Source organism: Anas acuta, chromosome 28 (assembly GCF_963932015.1).
Source record: "Anas acuta chromosome 28, bAnaAcu1.1, whole genome shotgun sequence".
Classification (NCBI taxonomy): Eukaryota; Metazoa; Chordata; class Aves; order Anseriformes; family Anatidae; genus Anas; species Anas acuta.
Genome location: NC_089006.1, coordinates 2232173 through 2239721, shown reverse-complemented (window position 1 = coordinate 2239721; position 7549 = coordinate 2232173). Strand labels below are relative to the sequence as shown.

At 40.0% G+C, this 7549-nt stretch overlaps 1 long non-coding RNA gene across 1 annotated transcript; it reads right to left on the bottom strand.

Moving 5' to 3' along the window:
* Window positions 1-2966: 2966 nt before the first annotated feature.
* On the bottom strand, window positions 2967-6839 carry LOC137845589 (uncharacterized). Its single transcript, XR_011090230.1, has 3 exons — window positions 6754-6839; window positions 4950-5017; window positions 2967-3998 (listed from the first exon to the last, which is right to left on the bottom strand). It is a non-coding gene; the product is annotated as an uncharacterized lncRNA (long non-coding RNA).
* Window positions 6840-7549: the final 710 nt, after the last annotated feature.

The window sequence follows — 7549 nt, the reverse complement described above, 5'->3', positions numbered from 1 at the left end:
AAATGATGAACAGCATCAATTCCGAGTGCGTGCCTGCCTGTGAGGTGGCATGCACACAGCCCTATGCCTGCAGCAGAAGCCTTGAGCCCTGTGTTGCATCCTGTGGTGATTCAAGAGCTGTGGTGTATGCCCCACCGGTTGTCCTCACCTTCCCAGGACCAACTCTCACCAGCTGCTCCCAGGAGAGCATTGTGGGAACTTCGATTCCCCAGCCTTATGCTGCTTTGACCCAATATGGCTCTGATGAATCTAATGGGATGGGGGGTGCCATTGGCTCTGGAGGCATGTCCGGGAGGGGGGCCTCCTTTGGAGCTGGAGGCATGTCAGGGATGGGAAGCTCCATTGGAGCTCGGGGTTCTGTTGGGTTTGGAGGCATGTCAGGGATGGGAGGCTCTGCTGGGTTTGGGGGCTTTTCAGGGATGGGAGGCTCTGTTGGGTGTGGGGGCTTGTCAGGGATGGGAGGAGGCTCCTTTGGAAATGAGGGCTCCTTTGGGTTCGGAGGCGCCTCAGGCGTAGGGAGCTGTTACAGCAGGCAGACCTACAGAAGCCGTCGTGGATCCCGACTTGGAAACTGCAGCTCCTTCTAAGGCAGCCTGAACACCTGCAGACCACGCATCAACTTCGGAGATGAGAACACGAGATCTGAGTCTGCAGCTGGGCCTGGCTTTGAGATGGCGAAAACCCTTTGCGTCAGCAGGAGCCACCCTTGCTCGATACCTCTGAAAACTGGGCCCACACCTCTTTTTTTTCCATGTCATGCCTCACCTTCTATCAATAGTAGTTTCATATAATACCTTCTCTCCTTTAATTGTTATTAGCCTTGTACTATGTCCTTTCTGGTGGAGTAGAAATGTTTTGGTATTTGAAAGTGGGACTTGGCTGCCAAGATTTCAGCTTTACCCTGTAAAGTGCAGTGCCTGTTACTATCAATGCCGACCTTCTGGCTGCCTTTGGACTGTGGAATAGACCATTAATGAACTGCACTCTTCTGTTCTGTAGCACTTATTTCATGTCATATTAAAAGTCTTGTTGAATTATATCACTGGCTTTCTGGTTTTTCTTTTCCTCTACTATGCTTAATAAAGTAGGCTTAGTGGAACTGAACTCAGCAGGAGTCAAACTAGTAGGTGGAGCTTCACATACACAAGGGGGAGTGGAATTCAGTAGCCTGATGTGTGGCTGCATGAAAGCACCAATCCCACTGTTATTTTTGTGTAGAAAAGTATTTCTACACTTTTTAGTGACAGCCTGGAAGGAGTCGCTTATGCGTACTCAGTTGAATTTGAGATTTTTGGATAATGTGGTTTGCAGAGGATGAATGGGACTGTACCTACACTGAGCTTCATGCACTCTTACCTGCATATTACTAAGAGGATCAGAGCTCGTGATCTTGAGGCTGAGCCATGAACATCTATATAAATTGTCATGCACATGACTTGAGAGAAGGATATGTCTCACAATTTACAAAGGAGAGCTAAACCCCTCATACTGTTTTTACTCAATAGGTTGAGGAATGAAACACCGAATAACAACAGTGAAAATTGCTGGGGCATTGCTGCCTCTGTCTTATCTGCATTACATTAGAGCAAAGTTGGATGCTCCTGAACTAAAACTGCAGACACAGCAGTTCAGTAACTCCTTTGCTACTTTGGGACCCCCACACATTCACTGGTACACCCCTGTGTGTGCCCTCAGTTTGAAGCTGAGAACACCACTTCTGCACTAAGACAAAGGATTTATATACAAACAAAAGTTTCTTAACTACCATGTTACATATTATTACTTAAGTCTATGGGTTATGGTCTAACTAGCAGAACATCATTATTTTGTGTGATAGACTTTCCATAAGCTAACACTGGGAGAGATAATTCTGGCAATATTCTGTTAACACCACATAGCACTGCATGCATAAGTACCACAATATGAGTATGGCTATCTGGATGTTTCTCCTAAATCTTCAGATTGAAATTACAGTTTCATCAGAAGGCGTCTAGGAGATCTATTCTATATAAGAGATTATAAATTATTTATTTATTTAAAATTCAGGTGTAAAGTTGTGGTGGGAGAATCTTTTTCCTAGCCAGTTCTGTCAGCAAGTGTACATGAGATGCTTCATGATCCTTAATTCTGAGGGAGTGTGAGTGCATCCGTGTAGCAGTTGCCTGAGGGATCTCACAGTGATGTTCCTAACAAGATCAGATCATTTCCTGGATAAATGCTCCAATTAAATTAACAAACCACAATGATTAAGACAATCAGAGGAAGGAAGTGAATGTTGTGCTTGGCACAGCAGCCCTTGCTCAGCCTACGCATGAGCTCTTTCTTGTGAACAACAGTACAATCGAAACAGCTCCAAAAGATTGATATAGCCATCAAGGTGAGTTTCTCAGCTTACTTCAAGGCATGATACAGGATGCAAGAGCTTCAGTCTGATTCTCTGTTGCATATGACTAACTTCTTACCATTCATTTTGGCCCTGCCTGCAATACCCAGGACTTAACTAACACATAATTGGATAAGCTATTTCACCATTTAGACTAGATAAATCAGAGCACAACCTTACATTCTGATGGAGTCAGGACACATGCAGTCATTCAGACCCTTGTGGGAAGTCTAAACAATTTCATCAGGGATATTCAAGGTACTGCTGGTAATGATCCTGAGTAACTGACCTAGCTTCAAAGTTATCTTGGCTTTGAGTAATAATTATACTACACCATCTCCAGAGGACCTTCAATCTAAATTATGATTCTGTTCTATTTATTACTATGTATATTTTGATGTATATATCATAAAGGGGAAAGTTACTCTAATGAATTCCTGACAAGTGATATTGTCCATAGAAAGTAATTAATTCTTCCCTGATGATGCTCTTTGAGGCATCAGAATTGATGCACAAGGTTAACTTCTTTCACACTGGTTTGTAATGAAGGAACTGCAGCAAAATGAACGCCAGAAGACTGAGCTATGATGCAACAGGGTTTTAATACAAACAAGAAGTGGAATACATTCTTGTAGAATGAGGCAACACAGAGACAAAGAATGTAATTTCCATTTCAACAAAGACTACCATCAGTCAGAGTAGCACAGGGCTCACAAGATATTCTTCTTTCAGTTGGACCCTTTCACAGTTAAGTCCCATTATTGTTTTACTTTCTTCAGTTTCAGAAAGATCAAAAGACCAAAACATAACATGAGCAAATGACAAAGTGATGCAACATTGGGATTGTAAGCCTTAGATAAAACATAGCACAAAGAGATCCCAGGTAACCCCAACTCCTACTGACATCAGCTGGAGCAGAGGCTGCTTGGCATGTCTAATTTCCAGGCCTATATATCAATCATTAGTTTGTATCTTATCATTTCTTGTCATGACTTTTTCTTAAAGACTTAAAATGGCCCACAGTTTCCATAGCGATACCTATAGTATCCTCTAGAAAAGGGGAAATAATTTCTACCATATCCTGAAAAAAACGAGTTTCGGTAAAAGCTTCCCAAACGAGAGATTCCACCACCACAAGAGCCCTCCCCACCATAAGAGCCCCCAGAGCCACAGGAGCCATGGGAACCCATCCCATAGGAGCTGCCTCCACCACAGGAGCCGCCAGAGCCCATTCCTCCACCTCCGGAGCCCATTCCCATTCCTCCACCTCCGGAGCCCATTCCTCCACCTCCGGAGCCCATTCCCATTCCTCCGCCTCCAGAGCCCATTCCCATTCCTCCGGAGCCCATCTGACCCTCAATTTCAGGCATGGCAGTTCCCACAAAGCTTTCCTGAGGACACGAGCTGATAATGGGTCCAGGGAAAGTCACAACAACAGGTGGTGCGTACACAATTGCTCTTGAATCGCCACATGAGCTGATGCATGGTTCATTATAACAGTTGACATATGGTTGTGGGCACGTCACTTCACAAGGTGAAGCACAGCGGGAGCTAAGCATCTGTCCATAGGTAGACATCATTCCACAAGGCAAGTAAACCTGAAAGGTAGAGAGAACTGGCCCAGTAGAGTTAAGGCCAGAGGAGTGAATGAACAAACAGTATTAGAGTACTTTGGTTTGTGTAGATGTATTGAATGGCAGTCATCTGAACAGGTGCAAATATATACCTCCAAGTAGTCTACATTAAACTTAAGATTTAGTGATTAAAAACTAATTTAAAAAAACACCTCACCATTTCTAAGGCACACTCCATTCCACTTTGAATCTTACCCTTTTGTCTACTTGTTCTTAACCCAAAATCTATATATAGCTCTTTCTTTCCCCATTCCATTCATTGCTTGAAAAACATAACAAAGACTTTCTTAACAGCCAAAGCATGTGAAGGGTCAAAACTACAGACCCTGGTAGTCTAGATGCAGAAATATTTTTAGAAAATTATTGCGATATAAAGTAGCAAAGGAAATGTTAATGAAGAAAAAACTAGTTGCTTATGTGGGATGAGTTTGTTCAATTTCAAAGTAGCAATATCAGTCAGGTCCCATTAGAGTTGGGAATCCTCTATTTAGTTCTATTGCTAAGTTCTTGGAAACAACAATATTCTCCTTAACACCTGGCCCAGTATCCTGTTCTCATATGGCATATGAAAACCTTGCCTCTCACTAAACATTTTATATCATTCTTTTACAACATTTTTGGTTTCATTTTTGTATGTGAACTCAGAAAGAGCAACGGAGGAAGGTACAGCATCTTTCATTTCTTCTAAATGGGTATAACTGCTCAATTCCTAGGAGCTGCTATCATCCACATTTTTGAAACTGCCATTCATTTTTCCGCATGCTCATGGTGATGCCTATATCCACCCTATTTGCACATTACAATTTCAAAGTAAGATGTTCTTAGATAATAAGTTCCTACCCTAAAATGGGATAGGACAAATAACCTCATAATAATACTACCTATAAAACCATGTCTATAATTACAAACGGATACAGTTATATTGGACTTACCCAGTCACCAAGAGGAATAAGTCAGCAGAGGCAGCTAGAGACACCCGAGTTACAAGCACTTTTATACACTGTCATAGAGAAGAGAAATTGGGAGACACCTTTATGCAATCATGCTCTACATCTTGTGAAACGGAATGTTTTCCCCATTGATACCATGCTTTGTTGCAACTACTTTGATAACAGCCTGTGATTAGTAGATAATTTCCAGTCCCACACAGCATGGTACATGCATTCCCCTCCTTCCCCCTCCCCTCTTGTCTTTTTGCAGAAAAATCTCATGGTAAAATTAGTGGATTTCCTTTAAACACTTGTGATTGTGAAGATAGCTCAGAAGAATAAAGAAAGGAGGATTCCAATCTATCATATGACATCTCGTCTATTAAAAACAAACGACCTACTGGAATTTTCTTTTTAAAGAAAGGAAATATTTTCACATTAATATTTTTATTATTATTAATTAGCCATTAATGTCCACAGCCATTGTGTACACTAGTCCAGGGTCTTTGGAACTAGAGTTTATAACTTGGTACCATCCTTTGAAAAGATACTCTCCTGCACGTGAGCACAAAATTCAATTAGAAATTTAAATAAAGAGATGCACTAGGCCAAGCTTTTTACAATCTATCATCAGTTCACATTCTCAAGAATTCATCCTTTTCTAAGATGCTTTCAAAATAAATGTAAAAAAAATACAAATAGCTATGAAGAAATTGATTTTTCCTTCTCCAACTTTCATGTTGAATGCCAGCATGGAGAGAGAATACATGTTACTTGTGGGATTAGAGGTCTCAGAGAAAACATTATGTGAAGTACAGGTCCATAACCTCAAGCAGAATAAATTCACAAGGCCTGTCAAATGCTGATGCTGTGATTCACATTTACATCATAAACTTCCTAGCTATCTTCTTGATCTTCTTGTGGCAAATTATTAAAACTGAAACTGACCAAAAAAAAAAAAAAAAAAAAAAAAAACAAACATAACAGATGACTTTATTTGTGTTTCATGGCCATCAAAGCAGCGTAATAACTAGAGGAATGTAAGCAGCCAATAGAGATATGACAGCAAGCTGCTTAGAATAATGAGTCATATAATCTGTGGGAATGAGAAATAACTAATAATTACAGTGACTGACAGCTGAAGCAATTAAAGGAGTTACTAAACTAAATATTTTATAAAAGTATATAAGGACTCAAACATTTTGAGTGTTTTCTAATGCAAGTACAACTTGTTGATCTTACAGGTTCTTAGCTACCAACAATAATACCTGCAGAACACCACACTGGCTTGACAATCCATGTGGTGTTATCTGAGGCTTTTCCCTAGCAGCTTTAAGCAAAGTGAATTGATGGTTTATGTAAAGTAGAAAACCATAAGAGTAAGTAAGATCTTTCAAGCCCAAACTGCATTCAACCTTCACATTTTATTGATACAATTTAAAATAAATAAATTAAACAATAAATAAATTGAATGCAAGGGTAACTGGCAATATTCCAGTATGCTTTTTCACATCATCTGGAAGTTAGTTATCTTCCACCAAAGAATTATTAAAAGTAAAGGAATCACCTTCCTCCCTCAACAGGTGAAAGCTAAATACTTCTTAAAATATGAAGAAAAAACATCAAGGATCTTGTATTTTACTCTAAAGAATTTCTTGCTTCACATACAGAAGCAGCAACCTAGGTAAAAAACGTAAATCTGGGGTATAGCTGAGGACTCCCAGACATAGGGTTCACAGATTTAGATTTAAAGTTACCTCAACGTAAGGTAATGCTGAAAAACTATCTAAAAGATTTCTCCTCTTACTTTTTCTGGGAAGATGAAGATGATGTTGTTGCGCATTACTTTCTGGTTTTAGAAATCCCCATACTGCTCTCTGATGCTTACACAGCTGCTTTACATACTAAGATTAAATCTTAAAGACAAAGCCGGCATAATTGCTATTGCCCTCACCTGTGCCATGCTATAATTTTCTAAATTGGTCTGAAGGTTCATTTGTCTGAAAGGAAATTGCCTATGTTATTATTGCAGATTGTAACAAAACATTATCCTTAGCCTTTATTTTTTCTGCAGATTTTATCATATCATAGCAATTCCAAGCAGATGTGGAATATGGTTTAGTGGGGACTGTTAGCATTAGGTCAGAGGTTGGACTCGATGATCTTGAGGTCTCTTCCAACCTAGAAATTCTGTGATTCTGTAATATAGTGGTTGCAAGAAAACAGAAAACACCATTATGCAGGAAAACAAAAAGCCAAAGGATGAGAATCATGGTGGAAGAGTACAGATTTTAGTCTACAGCCCTGCATTGGACCCTGGACATCCACATTTTGGTACAGATTTCCAGTGTGGTTTAAGAGCTGTCACCTGGAAACCTATTTTCAGAACAAACTCAAACTGGAAGGTTAATATTACTGAGTGCTTTTTCACTGCCTAATTGCAAGGCTGAAGATGGAGTTGGGAACTAAAGAACTGGATCACCACTGCCTGCTCTTTCATTATCTACATACTCAGTGCTATTATATTGCTTAGACCATAGCAGTATATCAGTTTTGTACTTTTATGTTCATTGTAAATTGTGCTTTGCACTTATTTGATTTCA